This window comes from Rhamphochromis longiceps, linkage group LG17 (assembly GCF_057381845.1).
Source record: "Rhamphochromis longiceps isolate RC_006_pf linkage group LG17, R_longiceps_female_GT1.1, whole genome shotgun sequence".
NCBI lineage: Eukaryota > Metazoa > Chordata > Actinopteri > Cichliformes > Cichlidae > Rhamphochromis > Rhamphochromis longiceps.
The window spans coordinates 5,503,067-5,528,656 of NC_140573.1; the positions used below are offsets into that span (position 1 = coordinate 5,503,067).

General features: G+C 41.7%; 1 protein-coding gene across 1 annotated transcript in view; it reads right to left on the bottom strand.

Annotated features, from left to right (window-relative positions):
* Window positions 1–25,590, bottom strand: part of camk1da (calcium/calmodulin-dependent protein kinase 1Da) — a 71,100-nt gene that overhangs the window by 44,186 nt on the left and 1,324 nt on the right. The gene's annotated exons all lie outside the window — the stretch shown is intronic.

Below are 25,590 nucleotides of genomic sequence, written 5' to 3' on the forward strand. Positions count from 1 at the left end.
ATTTAAAATTACTCTTTTTACAACAATATTGACAAAGGAATTACATCACAGATGATTATTCATTTATTTAGTTTTTTAATATTGCTGTTGTCCTCTGTTCAATTTGTCATTTACTGGTGATGGTGTACCTTCTGTCTCAGACTATCAGGTCTCAGCATGAATAATGGAATAAAAAGACCTCACGAAGCCTGAAGCAGTTTCAACCAGAAATTTCCCAAAAGACGTGGACACATTTTTTCTGCTTTGCTCCTCTGGCCTAACAGAAGCAATATTTTAATTTTTGATACAAAAGGGAAAAAAACTGGACATTAACAGCTACACAATATAACTTAGCTGATCAGTTATTTTATGTTTTAAATTCAAACGAGACAAAGAACTGTAACTTCAGCATTACAGTGTGCAAACATTTCATCATGCAATATCCCACCAAATTTATCAGAAGACCTTGTGTGGGGTTCTGACCCACAGGCAGAAGGCTGCTGATCTGAGTCACTATGGCAACGGGAGGTAGTGCATGATAGATGAGGATTTTATTATGACTGTTGTCTAAATGAAATGGAGCAGAAAAACAAGTCAGGTGAATACAACAGACCCCCTGTTTTTGCTTTTTCAGCAAAACTTCTCTAGCCTAGCTTGTCACCATATGTTAAAGACATAAACACTCGGAGTGAAAGAGAGCTGAGGAACCTCCTTCCATGTGTCTTCCTCCCTGTGTTTTGTGTGTGCGCGCTATATGGCTTTGTTGCAGAGCACGTAGGCTTAAATAGCACTGTTGCCACGGCAGCAATTAAGTGCCAATTATAGTCTGTATTCTCACTGTGGCTCTGACAGAAGAAGATGAAGACAAGAGACAGAGAGCGCACTGAAAGAAAATGCCTGTACAGTCTTCTGCGCAATTAAGACCAAAATCCATCCTTAGATACAAGAAGTTGCCCCGACAGGGTAAATCCAACCCACTGTCAATTTGGGTGTGAATAATTCACTCTACTCCACCACCAACAGATGGATCATGCATCCAACACTCTGTAGGACAAACATTAGGACAACATTCACAGGAACACATGAACCCTGTGAGGTTACTTCAGCTCTGCATCTATAGCAAGCAGCTAATGAAAACAGATCAGTTGTCATAGCACACCACTGCTTTGTGTTTTTCTGAGCCTCTGAGCCAGGATGGGTTGAGCAGATCTTCTCTAACCGTGTGGGGTGGAGTCTGGAGTCTTGCCACTCTCCGGCCAGTTTTGCTCTAGCCCGTTTTTCTCACTGGTTCAGCCGGTTTATGACATCATTGATATCTCCAGAGCAGGATTAACTGGAAGCCAAAATGGAGATTTCTGCTCCTGCTGAGTGGTAATTCGGCTCTCCTATGTTATTTGTATGAATCTCTGGGTCTTAAGAATGGAGCAAAGTGAAATACAAAATATTCATTGTGTTTCTCCATTTGCTGTGTAGTAGCCATGTCATGAGTGTGCCAAAAACAAACAAACAAGTCGTTTAAACTACCCTGTTTCAGAGCGCAGTGTAACAATGCTCAACACTAACTCACAACATTAGTAGATCCACACATTTTCTAATTGGCTAATTGTCGGTCCGCCTGTGGCTCTCATTGGACTGCTGGGAGTTTAACTGAGAAACTGCTGTTAAATGCCATAATACCAAATGAATCAGTCTACCCAGTCCAGCGTTACTCACCTGAATTCAATAATATTTAGCATAACACAACAAAACTCTCCATTTGGAAGAGGTCTACTTGGTGTGGTACATTTTAGTTTCGAAAGCTAGCGGTACTTTAACTACAAAATGTGCAGCTGGTAAGGTTACCAGGCATAAAAAGCACTTATCTGAATCATCTTGCCCTCAGGAAATGTGCACGCTGCTGAGATCGACGCTTGCTTCAGATGAAGCTGAAGACTTGAGTGTTGGCCAACTTGGCAACTGTATTTAGTTTAAATATATGTCCCTGGGATGCTCTTTGTCTATACAGTTGTATCAAACTGCTAGCATGGCACAAACACAAGCGCTCAGCCAACAAATTAAATTGATGTTTGCTGATTTGGACAAAGGAATACGTGATGTGAAATGAAACTATCTGCTGCAAAACAATGAAGATTTCCACCAAACTACAGCAAAAACAATATCACTTTCCCTCATTGCATTCAGAAACATGTACATGAAACTGCTTTTTTACCCCTGGTTTCTGCTTAGAACCAGATGAGCTGCTGATATGTCTCTGCTTTCATGTTTCTTTCTTTTCATTTACACTTTGAACAAAACGGATCTAAAATGTGAAAGAGTATAATCTGACACAGTACGGGGCCAAGATTTTAATCAGATCCATGTCACCCCTTCTGACATGCAAGACTTTACAAGCCTGCACAGTGATCAAAGAAGATGAGTATCACAGTCATCACCATGCAACATGCTGTCAGTGCTCACAGCGGTTCATCGGTTAATCTATTCTACATGTACTTTATAGTAACCCCCACCCCCCCAATATGAACAGAATAACATCCATGAATATTATTAACAAGCTGATTCTGTTAGTGTTTGATTATGACATCCATGATACAAAACTTAATTAAATGAATTTATTGAAGAGACCAACACAGTAGTATAAGATGTGTATGTGTGTAATTCAGTGGAAATGTGGAAGGACTGCACAGGAAAGAGACACAGACAAACAGTAATGAACAAGCGCTCTCTAACTCAGCTACTGAGGCATGGATTTACCATGGAAACAGCCTGGACCACTACTGGGATGTCAGGACACTCCCATTATGTTTACATTAATCACCATGGAAACAGCTTTGAGACTCGTGCGCGAGGAAGTGTGCGGACTTTAGATAATCCAATAAGACATGTGGAAGTGGAATACCCTGTTTATGTTCGCTACAAGGAACAAGTTTACAAGTAGGTGAGAGGGACAGTCCTCCGTTCAGCTTCTGTTATGTTTTCATATCAACTTTATAATGCTGGGCGTAGTTGTGTGTCGGGTGTGTCGTGGTGTTAACGGTTGGATCCAAGGACTATCGGCAATTACCAGTATATTGTAAACATGTAAGACCATGGCTTTGGTTTTTATTGTTGCCTATAATGTGATCATTCCTAAAGATAACATTTCAGAATTACTTGATAGTCTTTGATAAAAACATGCAAATCAAAAATAAAATGCCCACAAAAGCGTCCATGTGGCAAATAAAAAAGGTACAAGGCTGACTGCAGTGACGGCAACACAATCACTGCTAGCAGAACAGCAGAGCCTCGCAGTCAGTGCATGCTGAGCGCGAGACATATGGAGGGACAGAGAGAGCGAGAGACAGAGAGAGAGGACATTGAAAAAATTGCAATGCCAGAAAGGGCTAAAGATAAAAAATGGGCATTTTTTTATTTATTGATTTATGTAAAAGGGACAGTTTGACATCAATCCAGTACAATACAGCGTGTTGTATTATTGTCCACAATGCACAAACAAGACTGACAACATTTAATTACATAAAGCACAGCACACTATAAATACAAAACTACAAAGGATACTGTGTTCACATATATATAATCACACCTTAATGGTCATATTGGAGCATAAGTAATTCACACCAACATTTGTATCTGAGTGCATACTAATACAACCTTACATTTTATAAAAATGTCCCAACTTTAACCCAGTCCATAGACTGGGATATGAGTACAAAGACAAGACCTACATTTTAATGTTTTGTTTTTTTTATCAGCAAAAGACAATTGATTTTATATTGCTGTATAGGTGTCCAGCTTTAGAACATCATGTTTAAAACCTGGTAGAATAAACAGTTTTGATGCTCACTGCATCAGAGAAAAGGACATTTTCAGTTGTCCCTTTCGTGACAACCCCAAAAATTTCAATATGACTCATCACTGATTTAACTGTATTAAGGACTTGTTATGTTAAGTTATGTGAGATTAAGGGTGCGGCTGATTTGAGTGACAGGTGGCTACAGAAAACAGGGGCTGTAGCTGCCAGGCATTACCTCACCGAGGTATATGATGAATAATAAGACTGAGAAGCTATTTATGGACTCCCTGGTCCAGATATGTATTTTATTGTTTTATCACACAACCATAAGCTTGGTAATGTATCTAGCCTACCAGTTTCATTATCCACTTTTAACCATATAAAAGCAGTTTTCCTTGCAGCAATTAAAAATGAACCAAGCACCAACAACAAGAACATATTAAAATATGATATAAAACCATTTTAACTGTGCAGCCGATGTCTGCTTATGTCCACTAATTAAAGCAGGGTAAATGAGGTCATGATGAGGAGCGCTCCAGCTGGTATATATTCAGTACATGTACTATGTCTTCATGTTGGAAATGAAAATGTATTCCCCAGAGTCTCTGTCTTTCTCTCCTCTGTACCGCCTCCCTTTCTCAGATCTGCTGTTTTGTGTGTGCTTCTTCGTAATAGTGGGAGGATAGCACCACAATCAGTGAATACAACACTAAATCTTCTCAAATTGCTCCCTTAGCCCTACGTATACGCTACTTGCTAACCAAGTGCTAGCTGATAACTCCACCCTAAAAAAACACGTTCACTTCTGGCTCCAGCAAAACACCAAGAATGGGCAAACCACTGAGTGGCATCAACATGGTTAAATCTTTTCTATACAGACTATGCTTAAGGTTAGAGTTGATCTATTACACACTGTGAGGAAACGTCACTGTATAGGTGCTACCCTATTATTATATCTCATTTATCCTAAGCTGAAGTCACTCTTCCAGTCACAGTTCATTGTGATTACATGATTTACCAAGTGTGTGGGTGGCTAGTGATATCCAACCATGTTCAGACAGGTGTACATCACGGCCTGACAATTCACTGAATGTACCTTGTTTGAGTTTAATAGAGGAGGATTAGTTCTTCCAGGAGTCTCTCTGTCACCGCCTAGACTTATGTTATCTAATCTAACTACGCTCTAAACGATTTCTTAATTAACGCAACAGTTCTAAACAAATGGACAGGTCTCTAATATGTGCACATATTATACATTGTGTACATTGTATCATGAAACAATGGAACCTCTGCAGACAACATTGTGGCATTTGGAAGTGTAAAAGTGAGCTTTACCTGAATAAAAAGCTTAAAAAGTGCATTTATAGTAAAGGAGACTATGAATGAAAATGTTATTACAAAAAGGAAACAATGCCTTCTCAGTGGCTGTCTAGTTTTATAGACATGTAACACAGTCATTAACAAGTCAGTCTTTGTCACCAATGGTTACCTACGTTTGTGTGATATTTAATGATGACATCACTATCAACAAGCCTACCGTAAATATTTAAAGGTGCTCCTTTTATGTCAGCAATAATAGGCAGCACAGTTGCCATTACTAACACGCACATGCTCATACTTGTTTTTATCAATCTGAATAAACTATGTATTCACTTCTTGAGCAGCTCTGCCGTATTATTTTACAAGCACACAAACTATACTGCCGTCACACCCAGACACAGTCACACGCTGCAGAACAGGTGTCAACATGATTGCGCTCCAGCATAATAGTTACTGTGTGAACTTTATTCTGGCTCTGTTCGACAGATTGTAAATCACTGCTAACTTCACAAACGCCCAAGTTACCCACACACACACGAGCAGCACAACAAGAAGAGTGTAATCGGTAGCAGAGGGTTGCTTAGGGTGGCCTCCGGGTTGCAGTCAGTGGAATGAACTGTCACATCAGTGAAATGCATGAAATGCCGGCCCTTTATTAGGCCTGAAGTCTTCCCGGATGATGCAACCTAAAAATGATGTCAGCCCAGAATGATGCAGGGTCGATGAGTGAAGCAGGAGACATCTGTTTGGTTTTAAGGTGCTGCCAGGTTGAATCGGTTACCTTTGGTACCTTTCCAGTCTCTGTAATAAATGAAGCTAACAACGGCAGGCTGAGTGGTATTAATCCTCTCATTTAGCCTTAATTGGAGGATGTCGCTGACAAACAGACAGGAAACATGGGGGGAAGAGGGGAATGGCATTATGTCTATGTGAAAGCCGATTAGAAGCATGCTTAGTGTAGAGGACATGACCGAGAAATGGATGTTTTACAGCAGGGACGTAGCTTGCGTTACTTCCATTGCCAATTCACAATGGAAAAAAAAGAGTTTCCATAATGATTAAAAAAGGTCAGTGCAGAAACCAGATTTTAACCTAGTGCTTTAACCTATTTGTTAACAAAAATGGGCACCTTTAAGTGAATTTTCATGTACAATTCCTGCCCCAGGATTATGATACACTGAGCCAACGAGACTAAGTGGTGCTGTGTTAAGTAGTATAAAGTGCAAATCTACTTAAGAAGATGTGGTAGTTGCTTTACTCCAAATTCAAATGCTGAATAAAGAATCTTTTTTAATGCATATGCAAGCTAGACTGTGCATAGAAGAAAGAAAACATTTGTTTTTATAGGACAGCAGGTTTGCTGAGCACGATCCTGAGTTCTTCAATTATAATGATCATAATGTATGTATGTATATTTGTGTGTATATATACCCTATATTCTCAATTTGTAGGCCCAGTTCCACAACCAGCAGAGGTGTATTACAATTTTCCCAGTAAGTTAAATGCGTGTTTTGTAAGCTAATCAGTAAATCAGATTACTAGCTAGCAGGCAATACAGTGACTTAAAAATATAACAAACCATAATATTATCAGCTGAACACAAATGATGCTGTTTTAATAAATTAAAACGTATATCGAATATTTTTAGCACCATCTCTTTTTATATCTTCAGCTTTACACTGAGAATTTTTATTCATTAACAGTAGGAGTTACAGAAAGATGGTTGATGGTATAAAGAACTGGAGTAAGTTAAGGTGTGTGGGTGTTTTTTTTAAATATAACAACATTTTTTTTTACAATCCTTGCTTCCTGTTTTGGCGCACCTGTCAATTAAAGTGGCCACATCCTACAGCCCAGTATCCCAGCGGATGAGTTCCATAACTGTGAACATTCTTCTTAATCCAAGTTAGGGATTTTAACTGGAAGTCAAGTAGCCACTTTGAGAAGCTTTTGACATTTCTGCATTGGTTGTTTGTCCGGTGGGAAGAGTCAGGGAAGAGTTGTGGGAGAAGGGCGATCTCTTTTCAAATTCTGACTTACTGAAGCTTCAACTGCATGTTAACACACTGATTCATTCATACATATTTAAGCATCTGAACACTCCCCTTTGGTCTAGTTTACATCGAGATGCTGAGAATACAGATCTGCATTCACAGCACTCTAATGTGAGAGACAAACAGCATTTTCCCAGACTGATTGGGGTAATATCCAAACATTTTCTTTGATTAGTTTGAACTGCTGTGGGCATCACTTGCGATACTGTTTGCATCCCAGTGGGTTTTTAAAGCACGCATCGGTTTAAGAGGGCTGACTGCATTTAATGTACATGTAAGCCCAGGCCCAAAGTGGCTTTCAGATAAAGGACTCAAACCTATAAAGGCTTGTGCTTGCCTCAGCTGTTGCACAACATCTCTTTGGGGGCAGGGATTGTCACGGACCCGGTGCCGGGGACTCGGGGTTCGTGAACAGTGTGGACCTTTATTGTTATTAGTGTATTGGATGTATGTTTGCTGCACTGTGCTCTTGTGTTCCATGCTGGTGTGTGTGTGTGTGAGGCTGGAGGATGAAGGACAGCCACCTGCAGGCCTGATGGGTGTGGCCCTGCCAGCTGCTGGTCACGCCTAGCTTACCACACACCTGCTTCTGATCAGGATCGTCGGGGGAGCTACTTAACAGAGCGATGGAGCTTCCTCCGGCGCAGGATCGTTGAGTTAGACTCCATGAGGACAGCGGAACACAGGACTGCAAGACACACGGGGTGTGTGAAGGCACAGGGGCAGAGAGCACGGGATACCAGCACTTGGGAGAAGACACGTCACGGGAGTCGAGGGAGCACTTTTGGAGATTTAATGTGTGGTGTACAATTACCTCACTGTAAATAAACCCACTGTTCATTCCATTAAGTCTGCGTTTTGGGTCCTTTCTCCTACATCCCCCACGGTCTGCCCTCCAGACCGTGACAGAACGATCCTGCCAGATGGACCCAGCGGACTTTTCGGAGAGGTTCAGGAGGGAGGTGACAGACAAAGTAAATCGTCTATGTGAACTGTGGCTGGAAGCGCACGCGGAGGGTTTACGTTGTGCTGTGGAGAAGCGGTTGCAGGAAACACTGACTTGTTTTCCCTGGGTGTTGGACAATCTTTTTCCGATTGTGGCGGATTTCCTGCTCAACACCCTTCACCTCCACTCTCCGATCCAGGCTGCCCCCCCACTCGGCCAGCCTGAGGTTCTTCAGCCTGATACGCCGGCCCCGACGTCTACCCGGAAACGGCGTTCGCGCCGCCGGCGTTCCTCACCGCAGCCGCCCTCCCGGACATCTCAAGAACCGGCTGTGGTGAGTAATAAGGACACTTTTTCATTTCTCACCCCATCTGCTTTTTTGTTTTCAGTGGATGGTGACACCGCTGACGCTGCTGCAAGCCGGCCAACAGTACAACTAGCGTGGCCTCATTCAGCAGTCTCCACGCCACTGGCGGCTTCACCATCTGCGGTTGTAGCGCCGTCATCATCCCATCCGCATGCAGTCACCCCTCGGCCATCTTCTTCACCGGCTCTACCTTCACCTTCCCCACCTGCGGACACCGCATCACCATCTTCGCCTCCGGATCATCCATCTGTGGCTGAAGCGCAGCCAGAGGTGCCCGCACGGCCAGCTGTTGAGCCCTGCGAGCCGGAGCAGGAGCCCGGAGAGCGGGAGGAGCTGCTCAGCGATAGCTCAGTAGGTAAAGTGGTCACCCCATGATCGGAAGGTCGGCGGTTCGAATCCACTTAACGGCTACCCTGAGGTACCCCTGAGCAAGGTACCGTCCCTACACACTGCTCCCCGGGCGCCTGCTTAGTGGGCTGCCCACTGCTTCACTGAGTGAATGGGTCAAATGCAGAGAAAAACAAGTAATTTCCCCATGGGGATCAATAAAGTATCCATTATTATTATTATTAGTATCTCTCTGTCTCTGTCTCTCGAAGTTTGAGACATTTTAACACTTCAAGATTCAACATTGTGTTCTGCTCAAGGACGACATGAATGCAACTGGCCCAAGTCGACCAAGATACACACACATATGCACACACACACATTTATCTGCGTACAGTAGTGGGACTGAAAATAGGTCTGCTATAATACAGAAAAAGCCTCCAAGGTGAAGATGACTGTGTGTGTGTACTGTATGTGTGTGTCACTGTAAAGTGTAACGCTTACCAAAACACAATGTGTATGTGAGTCATTTAATAATATTTAAATATGTGTGTGTGTGTGGGTATGCGTATTAGTTTTGGTATGTTTTATGTTTTCCACAGAAATTCCACAGGATTAAAATTTGGTGTGTGTGATATGCTGACATTTTGTTGGCACGGTGTGTTTTCAAGACCTGAGTCATGTATATCAGAGTGAGTCTGCCCCTTTTGTGTTTGTGCTTTTGTGTGTTATTTTCTTGTGTTGTGTGTGTGTGTGTGTGTGTGCACCTATGGTCTGCCCTAAATTACCTGTCCAGAAGATAGAGTGTGTTCTGGCCAGCAGCAAAGCTCCTGCGGTGCTGCTTCCATTAATGGCAGCGATCTTTTACAATCTGATGGGCAACGGCTAAGTGTTACCACAGCAACACTACTGCATGGCTGCCAAATATTATTTGGGTACATCTTGTTATGTTATAACGAATCTGAGCCATCTAATTGCTATATATAAAGTTCTGAAAGGTTATTATGGTGAAATAAGAGTTGAGAAGCAAGTAAGTTGTTAAGAAAAAACAAACTATCTACAAAATTCAGAATGGCCCGTCCATTGATTACAATTAATCCCATATAAATGTATTTTAACTGCTATGAAATGCTTTCGAGTAGCTAATACGAGCATTCCAGGATAAACTGCACAGTTTCAAGTGTATTATGTTCACAGGTAGAGATTACTTTTATATAAGTTAAACATGTAAACCAAAGAAAGCTGCGGAAGAAATAAGCAATAAAAAGCGCTTAACTGTATATGAAAGATGGACAGTTTGTGGATTTGGACTGAAGCCCTAATTTTAGAACTGCAAAAATTAAGATATTGTGGTTTTTTAATATTTAATGACTGTATTAAAACAAAAAAACAAAAAAAAGGGTGGAAAGTTTTCAGTACCACTAGCGAGCTCCATCAGCAGAAACACAAACACAAGCTAATTAGTGCTAGCTAGCACTAGGGTTTCACTCACAAAAACACACAGACTGCTACTGCAATTAACTACACAACAAGCTATGCTGTTTGTCAGCTAACAGCATTAAAATACTCAAACACCATAAACAAAGTTAAGAGGTCCAGTTAAGTGAATCCATGGTCGTGTCCAAATTCATGAGCTGCATCCTCCTGAGGACCCAGCCTTCGCGGTCTACGTGGGCCGGGTCCTCAGAAGGTCGGGTAGGCCGGAAGTAAACGGCTGGGGAAATTGGACGGTCTAGCCTTCTGATTAGCGTCACCGCTATCTCGGTGGAGTTTAATAAACTCGGCCGTCTGCTCCTTGCTTTCTAAAATATAACAAGACACTGGCGTAAATTCTCGACCATCTCACACTTCTGTTTAATCAGTTTTCTGTTTGATGTTTATTCAGCTGTGTAAAAACCAAGGAGGAACCCACCAGGGGGATTAATAAAGTTTTATTTTATCTAATCTAAAAAAAAAAGAAAAATTAGAGAAACCTTCAAATGTATACAAAATATGGATATGGGTCGACTTTTCTATATGGATCATATGTGCAAATTGACCTCAAATGCGACGTGATAGTGAAGTAAGCCACAGCTTTTGGGTAGCTGGGGGTAACTGAGGGAAATGTTTATGTCTAGGGAGTCGGTAACGAGGGTCAATTACTTTAATCAGCCGCTTAAATCAGACATATTCAACTGTGCTTACTGGCATTGTGCCTTTTACAACACAGTAGGGTGTTGCATTCGTGATATCACTGTGTCGTTTCAATTTCTGTAGTAGTGCACGATAGGGGTGAAAGTGTCTGGGACTCGTGAGTGCTACAAGGCACTGGCAATGCTTCAGCTGGTGAAAAAGCTTAATGGTATCACCTGCATTTGTGGAAATATGCTTTCAAAACAAAATGCTGTGCGTGCTACTGTGCTTCTTGGTCAGAATTTAAATTGCCAAAATCTCAGTGCAAGAAAAGGTTGTGCAAGGGTGCAACAAATAGTAAATCAGAATCATCAAAATCAAAATTCTGAAGTTGTTTGAAGATAGTAAGAACAGTAACTAATTAAATTACACCTTATATTACAAATTATAACAAAAATTGCTCTAAGATATAAATATCCCGGTATATTATGCACAATTACAGTGGAACAATACCAAACCTGAAGCCTTGCCTGTTGGACCTGTTGGTTCTCTTCTTTTATTGTTGGCTTGTTTCAGCACAACAACTAATCTTTTGTTGGCCTGGATGTGCGTGTATGTCCTTACAGAAGCAACAAGCAGCAAAAGCAGTAGTATATTGTGCACAACTTCCCTGTTAAGCTTGTATTACACTCCTGTGATGACATGTGGAGCTGATGAGTACTTTCATCTACTCCTTAGGATTGGACTGATGGCTGCCATTAAGCTCAATCTTGATTCCAGAGACAAGATTTCAATAGCCGTCTGCTAATATGATTCAAAGGTATCCTCTAGTGATTTCCAGGGTCGGAAAAAAACCCAACACATTACTACGCATGAGTGCATCACTGAACTGAATGGAACAGACCTCTTTTGGAGTTTCCCTCCTCCTGCCCTAAAAAAATCAATCCTAGCAGGGCAATCTATTCTCCTGCTCAGTGCTACCACAGCAGCAGACCAGAGATAAGGGAAAGCACAGATCTTTATGTTTGTGTAGAGGACAAAGGCACTGGCGCACACAGCCTGATTGATCATTTTATTATGCATTCGAAGCACTGCATCCTGTCAGGTGCTTCTGGGACGAACCTTTAACGCCGCTGCAGTTTACCATTAATTAATTAAGACTGTGATGGCAATCGTGAATGTGAAGATTCCATTAGCTTCTACTCTGTGTTCTGCATAATGAGCCACTGAGCTGGACTGGAAGGCCGATCTGAATCGCTGTACAAAATAAAACAGGAAGACAAGTGCTGTACTTTCAAATCAAAAGCTCTGTTCCTAGTACTGGCAGATGGTGGAAGGAGTGAAAGGGTGACAGGGAAAAAAAATCACCTCCAGCTTACTTATTCTTTGGCAATGAAAGAGGACAACGCTCAGAGCCCCTGAGGCCACCCCCTTAGGCTTCTACTTGCTTCGATTCCCCTCCCTCATTGCTTTTCATTACAATTCCTCATTTCTTATCTCTTCTTCCTTCCCCTCCTCCTCCTCCGCTCTAGCATTTCATTTTTTTTTCCCTGGCTCTAATGGAAGCAATAAAGCCTTCAGGGGAAATATGCTAAGTTGCTTTCTGACTTGATTTCTGTTCAGGTAGAGGCTGCCACCCTGGTCAGAGCAGTGGGTATAACAGACATCAGCGTCTACTACTGAAGTGTCATCTGGGATAGGTTCAATCCTAACCTGGAAAAGGGGTTAAGAAAATGGATGGCTTGGAACACTTTCATAAGAATAAAAGTCTTCAGTGGCCCTCTGTGATCTACTTAGTGGATATCCAACTCAAAAAAGCACCACGCAGCTTTGTGTGATGGGAACTGGACAGAAAGCTACGGCGTTCGCTGCATTCGGCCATCACGTGCTTCTGTGGCAATGCAAGGAATTATGGGAGAAGATGAAAATGAATTAAGCATTGAACTGAAGCCCAGGCGTGTACTACGGAACAGTGTGAGTCTTAAGCTAATTAATAGTATGGTTTGCCAACTGGGACCGCTTGGCAGCTCTATAGAAGCGGCAGCTACCTCTGAGTGGCACTAACAGGAAACACAGGCCAGGTATGGAAGCCTGAAGTGAAACTACAACAGAGAAAACAGCACAAAGCATGACATTTACTGACAGGCACTTCATTTTGACTTATCCAGGAAACTGCATCTGCTGTGTTTCAGTGACAGAGTGAATCACAGAAGCATTTCAAATCAGAATGATGGCATTTCGTTTCACTGTCAGGTCTTTGAGACTAGTTCAGTCTGACTCATACATGGTGTAGGCTTCTTAGCTAGCAGGCTGCAAGGGTTTTAAAGACATGCTGAGGTCAGAAGGTCTAATTTCCTCCAGCATGAAACAATTCTGCAAGGACATTGTTTTTATTTAACTAGCTGCTGAAAATATTCTTGTTCATTACATGTTTAGTCCATTATTTTGCTAAAAGCCTCGTTGCCACTGCTAAGATTCAACACATCTTTCTCATTTGACCACCAGAGCAACATTCTCAGAAACAGCGGCCCCTACAGGTACAAACATGAATGTACCCAAGAGGACTAATTACTGCACCTCAGTCTAACATGTACCTAAATGTTACATATACAGCATGTCTTACACATATAATATTAGATATTTGCGTATTTTTCCTCTTTGATATTAAGGTGTTACTGCTTAATCTTGAGGTTCTGAATGAATACAAATATTTATATGAAATAAATTAATGACTATCTATCCAGTATAAAGTTGTTGGCCATTTAATTTAAACATATTCCTGTATTCCTTACATTATTTTGTCTTTTGTGGCATTATCCCAACTGGGCTGGACAATCTGGAGTCTGGACTTAAAATTGTGTCAAATGTGTCAGAGGCAAGATTTAAGAAATTAGTACAGGTGTTACAATAAAAACACAGAACTTGTTGAAAGCAGTGACTCACAGTCTTGCAGACATCCCGAGTCATAATAAACACGTCCATCAATGCCTCATCAAGCAAGCTGTAACAAGAACTTACCAAACTAACATAAACTATAACTACGGATATCTCTTATGTATTTTTTCCTTTATTTTAGTTAGTTTTCCAAGTTTACAAAATCATTTCATTTAGTTTTGTTTTTTTTTCTTCAAAATTTTAGGTTTGATTTTTATTGTAGTTGATAAGATAAGATAAGATGCCACACAAATTATTTGTGCCACTCCAAAAAAAATAATTTCTGTCCACTATAAAGGAGAACATCACAGCCTGATACCTGCAGGTCTGACAGCAGCAGGTGTATCACTCCTGTTTCTACCTGGAGACAGCAGTCGCCTCATTGTTCTGACACACAACACAAAATTATCCACAACACTACACACTAACTACACACTCCAAACACGCTAAACGTCACAAATCTCTCACATCTCAAAACTCTCTCTCTCTCTCTCTCTTGCCGTCACTCCTAATCCGTCAACCCCCCCCCCCCCTTTTTTGTGTGTGTGTGTGTGTGTGGGGGGGGTCGCTGCGCTGTCCTTAGATAGTAAACGTGACGAAACTGTTGAGGAAAAAACGCCGCGTATATATTGTTTATCATGGTTTTACGTGGCCTATCAACACAATTTATAAACTGGTATATGTCACCTTGTTGCTTTCTCTTTAAGTGGTCATGTGATTGGCTTACCACGACTACTTTATTCTTCCTCAGTCAAACAGCAGCACTCATCTTGTGATGTGCGGATCGATTCTGAAATATCAATTCCTCCGATACCAATCATTTATGTTCTAGAATCGATTCTCACATTAAAATATCGATATTTTAGTAATTTAGAGTAAATTTGTGGTTTATCATTAACAGGAACACAGTGGAAAGAAACTATAACATTCGGACTGTCTACATTCAAAGGAACTACTTCCTCTTCCACCTTTCATAGTCATGATGTCATGGTGGGCTGGGATGATGGTTTCCTCTTAAAACCAACCACCCTTTCCTTGGTCTTTACAATCAAGAAAAGACTTGCCCTTTTCCATTATTAAATAAAATGTTTGAGAACTCCCTTTGTCTTCGTCTCCATTATATAAGAGGCTCATTGAAGATGCTATGATTATAGACTATTTTATTATAAATGGAATATAACTAACTCTAACTAATTTATATCTATAAATTGTAAAACGAGTTCCCATCCTAACTATCACAGGTAGAAGTTGCCTTGTGGGAGAAAGGCAGATTATTTGAAGAGAGCCAACAAAGGCTCGGGGAGACCTGTAAACTCCAAACAGAAAAGTCCCATCTGGCCCACCTTCTTGCTGTGAGGCGACAGTGCTAACACTGCACTGCTGAGCCACCCCCATGAATAAATCAGATTTGAGTTTAAAAAGCTTCCAAAGGAGCTCACTGGAGAACAAAAGGAAATCTGGGTTGAAAGAAAGATTCATTTTTACAATTTATTTATTTTTAATATATATATTTTTAAATAGTTCTGCCGGATCCCAGCAATTAACCTGGCGTTAACATGGTGGTGTCACTGTGAGGGTTCCCAGCCTAAAACGCTGGATTTAAAGTCCCGTTAACAGTTTTGTTGTTGATTTGTACACAGCACTTGAGAATCCTGTCATTACTGACCTAAATGTTGCCGGTGTTTGTTCTGGTTTGTTATGAATGAGTTGAGCATTTCCACAGGAATTAGCACTGAATAGCTGAAATCAGTTTGACATCTCGGCGCTGCTAAATTTGAGCTACAGCCTTGTAGCTTTTCCGCTCGCCAGCTGTCGAGACTCCTCATCACTAAATGCATTTGAGGCAAAACTGCTGGTGTGTCCATGTGTGTGTATGCACGTTTGCATGGGTGTTGAGGGGGGACACCTATCTGTCTGCACAGATTGACACGTGTTTCAGACCTCTGAGTATTAATGATCATAAACTTTAGTCCATTATCGGATCAGCGCTCTATTTCAAGCCTCCCAGCAACCGCATCCAGCTTATAATGGCCCTGAGCTTGAAAGCCTGTTGTCCCTGTGCTGTTGTGACACTGCTCTGGTGAACAGCTGTGTGCACACTGGTGTCTTGCTGCTCATGTCTAAATACAGCCACCTATTCAAATAGATGAACAGTGCGGGGAAGTTCATGTAGGAACATCAGAGGATTTGTAGGAACAGCCAATTTCTGTGCTGTAATACATGTTTTTGCTTTGCTTTGACATTAAAAACCATTCTTTATTGTAACCTTTCATTTCTTCACTCTATTACTCTCTCATTTACGGCACGCACTACCATTTGTCGTACATTAAAAAATAAAATGTCAGATAAATTTGAGGCTTGGCGTTACGCAGCAGAAACTTTTTTTTATATTTTACTGTGACTCCATTTTTCCCACTTATGGAAAACAAAATCATGTTTCCCCATTACTTATTAATTAATTAATTAATTAATTAAATGTTAATTAATATTATATTAATTAAATGGCAGCCCTCAAATATGCTGCACTGAATACACTTTCTTCAACAAGAAAAAAACAAAACCCTTCCCTCTGCATGATATCCAACATGAGATGTACGGAGATGACAGTCGGACAAAATTAACGCAGGTGGCGTCGAGAACTGGACGGTAATCTTTCGCTTTGTTTTTCCTGACTGGGGGATTTGGTTTCAGACCTGTTGCGCAATCCTAAAGAGTTCTGACAACAACATCTGCTGTTCGAGAGGGAAATCAGGGATACAGCCTGCTGGGGCACAAATGCTTGTTGTGATGAGATTAGCAGTTGGGGATGACCCCCAGCACCCTTGTTGTCGTGATCAAAGAGGACAAGGAGTGCTGGGGGTCGGTAGACTTGCAGCAGCATGAGCAGTGTTACTGTTTTCCGTTGGCCTCTCGGAACATCATTAAACATCACTCGAGTATGTTCGGCCACGTTTACAAATATGTGCGTGGAAAGGTTCTTAACCTGCTCTTAAAGGTTTTTAATGATCTTTTATTAATTGCTGACTCTGCCACTTTAGTGCTTTTAGATCTGAGTGGATCATGGGATTATCTTGTCAGGACTGGAGAGCTGTGTGGCTATGAAGGAACTGCACTGACAGAAGTTTATCTTCACCCGCATCCACCCCCCCTTACATGTGGGGTCCCTCAAGGATCTATCCTTGGTTCACTACTTCTTTCCCTTTACATGCTCCTATTAGGATATATTTTCAGAAAATATGGAATCTCATGTCACTGTTATGCCAATAATTCTCAAATCTACTTTTACACTTAAAAAGAATTCTATGGATTCCCTAAAAATTTTGCTTGACTGCCTCGATGACATTAAATCATGGTTTGCATTACATTTTTTCAATGTTCAAAAAACTGAGATTGTACTGTTTGGACCTTCTGACCCTCGTTTTTCTTTTAGGGGTGACTTGGCCTTCTGGAAAATTGCAGTTTTTCATTTGAGAAACAAATAAATTCAATTATAAAAGCCAGCTTCTTCCAGCTCAGGGCCTTTGCAAGAATTAAAAACATTTTGTCATCTGCTGACTTCAACAAAGTGATTCATGCATTCATTTCATCCAGGCTTGACTACTGTAATAGTCTTTAGACCAGGCTCTGCTCTCTCGTCTTCAGCTAGTTCAGAATGCTGCAGCCTGACTCTTGACAGGCACTCGTAAACACGACCATATTTCCCCAGTCTGGGCTTGTTTACACGGGCTTCCAGTATGTTATAGAATTGATTTTAAGATTTTATCGCTTGTTTTTAAGTCTCTAAACGGATTAGCTCTGTCAGACCACTCTGAAATTTCAATAAAAATACTCCAATTAGAACTCCCAGGTCAGCTGATGAGTTGCTTCTAATTGTTCCTAGAAGCAGACTGAAACACAGAGGAGACCGAGCCTTTGCGATTGCTGTGCCCAAACTTTGGAACCTCTTCAAATTAGGATCTCTCCAACACTCGACATCTTTAAAACCCGTCTGAAAACACATCTTTACTAACTAGCTTTTAATTGTGACTCCGTTTTTGTTTTGTTCTTTGTGTGCGTTTGCTCTACTTTTTACCTTTTTACTATATACAGCACTTTGGTCAACCTGTGTTGTTTTTAAATGTGCTTATAAATAAATTGATTGACTGATATTTTAGTGAATCAGACTTTTATCTGTATAAGGAAACACACTTACCTGGACGTGAAGCAGAGAGCAAAGCTTGCATTGCTAAGGCGGAGAAAGTGCGACTAGAGAAACTTAAATAATTGTGTCTGAGACCTGAGGAGGAAGCCAGAGAAGTGGCAGCTTTCCGAAGTGTTCCCATCTGAGCAACAACCATTTCAAATAAGTAAATGAATAAAAAGTTGCATTCGGGCTAAAATAATGGGGGTGCTAAACAGTGATGAGAATAACGACGTTACAAGTTAGTACAGTTACAGTTACTAACAAGAAAATGCGGTCCGTTACTATTTTTCAACAAACAGATGGTTGAAGCTGTGTTCAGCTTACCGCATCTTATATCAGTTGCACGGAAGTAGCTGACTACGTAAATAATCTGGACGCTACAGCTTTAAGCAGCTACGCGTGCTCCCGCGGACGGTAATCACGATCACTGTCTAGCACAACACCTGGGGCCAAGGGGGCCAAACAATCGCATGAGTGCTAGTGATGTGCACTGATTTCCTTTCCGATCTGATACCAAGTAATATTCAGGGTTAGGGCTGTTCGATATAACGATATATATCGGATGACGATATAAAAACGTCTATCGTTTCATTTTACGCTATCGTTTGTTTCGTGGTGTTGCAAAATAAACTGTTTACAGCAATATTTTTTCATCGTTTTGATGTCACTGTAGTGGTTATATTAATTTCTTAAAGTTCCCTCTTTCTCTTATATTTAATATAACCACACTACGGACGGACAAGCGCCTGTTTTTATGCGTTATGGTTAGCAACAACGATGGTAACACCATCGCATGTCCGCTTGTTTATGTTCCACATAAACCTTTCACAATAAAGCTCAAGATCCTGTTGAGACTTTTCAAAATAAACTGTTTATCAGACATTTTCAACTTAATAATGCAGGGTTCATCATATAGAAATAAAAAAACTGAAGTTGTGCGCTATTTGAACACCTTGCCTGCCTGCAGGACTAAAGGACTCTGTGAGAGACGTCTGTCTCGCCCTAGCAGCACCTGTCCCTCTCCTCCTCTTCAGTTCACCTCAACATACGCTCGTCATATTCTGTGATATGATTTACTCTGAGGTGTTTGACAAGGTTAGTGATGTTGCCACAACCATACATGCCAACCCTCCCGATTTTTCCGGGAGAATATAGAATTTCAGTGCTCCTCCCGAAAATCTCCCGGAGCCACAATTCTCCCGAATTTTTCCAGATTTTCCACCCGGACAACAAAATTGAAAAACCATATCACAGATGTCGGCAGCTACTTAGTTTTAATATTACTCTTATTTCTCTTTCTGGGTCGCAAAAAAACTTTTAACATATTTTCAGGTGAGAATGTAGCTGTGTAAACTTCAAATATCTGAGCCGACCAACACATCGTCTTCAAACCCCCGCGGTCTTTCACTACTCGGGTTAAACGTGATATATAAGTCACTTTGATAACTTAAAAATGTTATTGTTTGGCTTTTTCAGTGTTTTATTTGTTTGTGACTAAATCAGTTTGGCTGAGATTAAAGTTATTAGATTAGATTAAATTAAACTTTATTAATCCCTCTGGAGGGTTCCTCTGGGGTTTTATCACAGCTGAATAAACGTCAAACAAAAAGAGAGTTTACATCAGTGCCCGGTTATATTTTAGATAGCAAGGAGCAGACGGCAGAGTTTCACTCCACTGACGGAGCCTGCGACGTACTACCTGTCTTTCTTTAGACGACGAAGGCTGGGTCCTCAGGTGGAAGCAGCCTCTGAATTTGGACACCCCCGCTGTTTCCGGGCCGGCCAATAATAACAGTGACATTTAACGTATTTTATCCGATAAATAAACCCTGTAAAATGTATTTATCACCCCCCCAACTAGGGCTGGGCTATATCATACCGTTCACGGTAATACCGGTGTAATTTTGGGCAACGATAGGAAAATGAAATCGCGATAGAATATGGGTAAAACGAAGAGAAGAGCGAAAGTGGATCGTTAAATGAAACGGATGAACCAGAATTGGTTTGTAAAAATGCTGCAACTTTAGTGGTGTGGAACTGGTTTGGCTTTCGTCCGTCAGATACACAACAAAGCACTATTTTTGGTAGAGCATGCTAGCGGGCCGTCGTTATTACCGTGTTTTTTGGAAAATACAGCACACTTAAAATCAATCCTTTGATTTTTCTGAAAATCGACAGCGCCCCTTATAAACCCGTGTGAATTCTGGTTGTGTTTACTGACCTCGAAACAATTTTATGTGCACGGCACTCGAAAATCTGTCAGATGTTTTAGTACGACTTTGCTAAGCTACGAAGCCGCACCGCTTGATGGATTGTTGGAGCATTACGGCTATCATAGGCAGGAGCTTCGCGGAGTGATACGTACTGTGCTTCAACATAACATTACCGTATTGTGTGTGTATAACCTCTTTTTAAGTTTTGTGGAGATTATACATGGTTATGCTGAGGATATGTCGGCCAGTTTCCACTGGAAATGCCTTTTGGTTAAACTGTCAGCGAGGAATTTGCATTTGCACTGTTAAATATTTATATAACTTTAATGCCCATAAAAAACAGCTGCTTGTTTAAATGAAAATACATTGATGGGGTTTTTTGCACTAATAAAGTTGTGGAGTAGTAAAGTATTTTGTCTAGTGTCAATTATATCGTCAGTTATATCGTTATCGCAAATATTCAAATGTATATCTTGATAAATACTTTTGGTCATATCGCCCTGCTCTACTATCTATATTGATGTCCCTCCGGTACACCTGGACAAATCGTGTCCAGGGAGAAGGAGGTCTGAGCATCTCTGCAACCCTAACAGACGCACAGCTGGGTCTGGTCTGCAAAACACATGGATCCCATATAACAAAAAACTAAACAAAACACTAAACAAAACACTAAACAAAACACTACAGGATTATAAACAACTAACAACCAATCACAGTTTACCAGCCTGAGAAAATGACTCAACGGCAGAAATAAAGAAAATGGAACAGATGCACAGATAAGCCTGGTGACACACTGTGAGTTTTCAAGCCTCAAACTGATTGTGAAAAAAAAAAAATCAACGTGCACGTACATATGTACAAAGTTACCTACCTACACCCCCCACACACATACACACAAACACACACAAAAGCATGTTTGCATACACGCACTTTTAAAAGCGTGGGCTTGCAGTCCACTAATGAAGTTGTCACATAGCAAACAATCATCTTTTGTTCTATTTTTAAGCTGCTATTTATAACAAGAAGAAAAGAAACTTTCAAATCGACATCGTGTATGTTGGCACAGCAAAGCTACACAATCGAGATAAGCAAAGTAGAGCTGCAGACATAAAGAGGAGCTATAGAGAGATCTCAAAGGTTGGAGAGATGAAGGGAGGGTGGACTGTGAAGTCCCAGAAACAGTGTAGAGAACGGTGCCAACCGCAGGGAAGTAGAGCATCAATTAAGGGCAGCGTGCCCTAGATGGGACAGTCAAGTTCCCACAATGCATCACCATCACGGCCACCACTTTACTTTCAGTCTCTGTTTTACACACACACAAAGCACAGCGCTAATGAAAGGTTTGGCATACACTGTACTCAGTGACACTTTTGCAGACCTCAACAAAATGTATTGTTAGACTATCTTCATGTATTTGTTGTTCAACATGTGCAGATATGAACTTTTCTTTTTTAACTGAACACATTACTGAAAAATGCTCACGGATGATGCTGTCACAGTCTCTAAGTCAGAGCAGCTTCAGTGTTTGTAGATTGCACTCTGCAGCACATGTAGCAGAGTAGCATCACAGGTAAGCACATGCTGTTGTTGAGGGCAGCAGTATTCAGATTTGACTGCCTTACAAATGCTGGAGGATTGGATGAATATATTGGCTTTTTGGCCAAGTTAATCACTGGTTGTTTTATTGTTTTGGTTTGTGAGTATGCCTAAGGCACAGTGATGTGGTGGTAAGCGCTGTTGACTCACAGCAAGTTTGCACGCAAACACGTCCTGTTCTCTTCAGGTACTCCAGCTTCCTCCCACAGTCCAAAGACATGCAGTTAGTGGAGTTGGGTTAAACAGGGATTCTAAATTGACCTTAGGTGTGAATGTGAGCGTGAATGGTTGTCTGGCTCTCTGCATCGATCTGTCCAGATGCATCACTGAAAACTCAACTTAGTAAATCATTCACTTCTAATCTCCTCCATTTATTCATGTACGTCTGGGTTGTGTGGATAGATGTCTAATCAAAGAAGACCTCTCTCTTCCCAGCCATCTCCTTTGCCTCTGGCAGCAGGACACCTAGGTGCTTCCAAGCCAGATGAGAGGTGGAATCTCTAAACATATCCTGGGTCTGTCCTAGTCCTCCTTCTGGGAGGACAGAAGGAGGACTAGGACAGACTCCTCCTCCAAGGGAGGAGGGAGCCAGTTGAGGTGCTGGAGAGATCCGGAATTGCATGGTGAGTCTCTTCTGAGGTAAGAGATAAGGTGAGTCCCAGTGACCCCTAAAGGGAGCAAAAGAAGAAGAATGGGGGCCTAATGATGTCTTCCCATAGACTTATATAGAACTAGAGGTACTTTTGAAACCATTGGAGTAGTACCCTGCAAACCATAAAAAAGAAGACTGGTTTAAGGCACTTTAACCTGCATGTAGCCTTACTTTTCAGATCTGGAACCTACAGTTTATGCATATCACCAACCTCAGGTACTTCTGGCTCACTAGCCATCCCTACACTAACATTTATATTAATGATATCAAAGCACTAAATCGATATAGCAATAAAATCACAGCTAGTTTTCCTGTTTGTTGGTTTGCAAGCCTTAGCGTTTCCTCCTCAGTTCGCATTTGTCGCTCTCAATTGTGTCATTATCGCATTTATTTATGAAATGGAAAAACGGTTCAGGGCGCAGGGTGGGGAAGATTATATTTGGAACTCTGGATATGACCACAGACCCCGGATGCTTAAAGTTGTCCCGTTCGTCTTCATCATCATCCCTCCTGCTGAGAGCTGCAGCCTACCTGAGGCTCTCACACACGTGTACACACAAAGAACACACTGCTGTTAGTGCTGAATTATTGAGCAGAGAGCGACAGGGATGCACAGAGCATGCACACCAGGAGAGGGTAATAAGACACCAAGGAGAGCTTTATGTACATGACTCCAAACACACACATAAACACGAACGCACACACAGCTGCCAGCGTAAGCTAATCCTTCTGAGGTTTATCCAGTGTTAGGGGACACAAATATATGTCACACATTGGTATTAAGGCCCAGAACAGAAGAGGTGTTTAAGTGCACACAAACACACTATCCCAAAAAGAATCAAGGATGATCCAGCATGAGGAGACGGTGTCAGGTCTGTGACATCAAATCCTGTCGGTGCAGATGCAGCTCCAAAACGCTGACGCAGAGCACATTCAACACTGCAGCAACAGTCTGACTAGTCCTTTTTCAACTGCCCTCCTCAAAAAATAACTAAATAAATAAACGTGCTGCTACACCCGAACACAGTGCTGGTACCGAAGAAAAAAGTTACCCTGGAAACTCAATGAGCAAACACACTCAGGAATACAGGAATTTTTTTGTGAGCTGTTCCAGTCTGCTGCTTTCTTCCCTGATCTTCCAGCTTCATCACTCAAAACGGATCTGTTTCACATCCAGTCACCTCTCATCTTCCTCTTCTTCTTCCTTCTCTCCTAACAAATTACTCCCTCATCCCACACACACAGACACATTTGTATCCCCTTTCTGCTGATGCATCAGGTTCAAAGATCCGTCAGCAGCAGCCCTGGTTAATGTGTGGCTGCAACATGGCCGACTCGGATCACTGAATCCTGTACCAGCCTGCATCCTGAGCTTGTGCGTTTCTGTGTGTGCCTGTCTCTGTGTTTAATGTCGGGTCCAAAATTTGTGGCTGTTGTGGCGCAGAAGCAGACCAGACAAGCTAGCGGTCTAGCATCATTACACAATGTGACGGAACTTCCTTCCTATTCAGGGGAAGTTCTTCTAATCTGTCTGCTGTTAATCCCAATCTGTGTCCGCCCTGTTTGTCTCCCTCCAGGCTGCCGTCCAAACAGGCGCAGCTCACTGCTCGCAGCAGGAAACCAGAGAGGGCAGACAGATGCTCGCAGGGACTGGCTGTCAAGAGATTTGGGAGGCGTGGACCTGTGTTTCTGTTGCTGTTTAAATGAGGAGGAGAGGGAGCAAGGAGAGGAAGTGTGAAGGAGTCTAATTTGAAGTAGAAAAAAGCTTGCGAGTGCATTGGTGATACTGCTGTTGCTGCAGCTGCCAGGGGAATGAAATTCCTGCAGTCTGTTAAAGCCTCGCTGTCATCCACAAGAAAATCCCCTTCACGGCTACAGCTTAAGGTCACCTTTAACAACGCAGCAATCCTAAATCACTGTAGAAGCCCCTATGTAAACATCCCATACAACAGAAAAGCCACCAGGAAAACAAACAAGAATACAGAAGGAGTCACTAAACGAATGTAAATCCATTCAACAGCAATAACTACTGTACTTACTTTGCAGGGAAATCAGAGACATCTGTATGCACAAAATTCAAGGAAAAACCAACATAAAGTGCCTTAGTAAGGCGAGTAGCCACCACTTACTGCCAAACCAGACGGGCTAGTCTTGAGTATTCCAGAAACTGCTGATTTTCTGGGATTTTCCCACACAATGCACTCTAAGGTTTACAGAGAATGGACTGAAAAAGAGAAAAAAGATGTGGTGAGCGGGCGTTCTCAGGATGGAAATCCCTGGTTGATGCCTGAGGTTAGAGGACAATGTCCAGGCTGCTTTGAGCTGATAGGAAGACAACGGTAACTCAAATAAGCATCTCTCAATGCACAACACAAAGACCCTGCCAAGTACCTGTCCTGACAACTAGGAACGGGAAAGTCAGGCTACAGTTCACACAGGCTCACCAAGACTGGTTGACACGAGTATGGAAAACATGGCCTGCTCTGATGAGTCTATCAACAGTTCAGCCTGCTGGCGGTGGTGTAATGGTGTAGGGGATATTTTCTTGGGAACCTCAGTAGGAAGTGAGCATTGTTTATTGCCGTTGACCATGTCCACCCCTTTATGATCACATTGAACCAATCTACTAGTGGGTAATGTGCCATGTCATAAAGCACAAATCCTCTCAAACTGGTTTCTTGAACATGACTCATCAGGTGTATCTGACATCCCCATATTGGTGTTGTTCCTGGATCCTGTTCCTGGATGTTGCTAAAGGTTGTCTACTGATGTCTACGCGGGAAAAAAAACATGACCGCAGTGTTGAACCTGGACCAACGCTAATTATGATGAACAGCAGGAACAGTACTAATACAGGTATATCAGATATCAGAACAGTTACCAGACCTCAACCCAACAGAGCACCACTGGGATGTGGTTGAACAAGGAAATTCACATCATGAATGCGCAAGTCAACAAAACTGGAGCTACTGTCTGATGCTGTCAAGTCAATATGGACAAAATTCTGTAAGGAATGTTTCCAACACCTTGTTGAATCTCTGCCACTAAGAATTAAGGTAGTTCTGAAGGCGAAGCAGGGGTTCTACCCGTTCATTATTAGAGATGTGTACTTAAGAA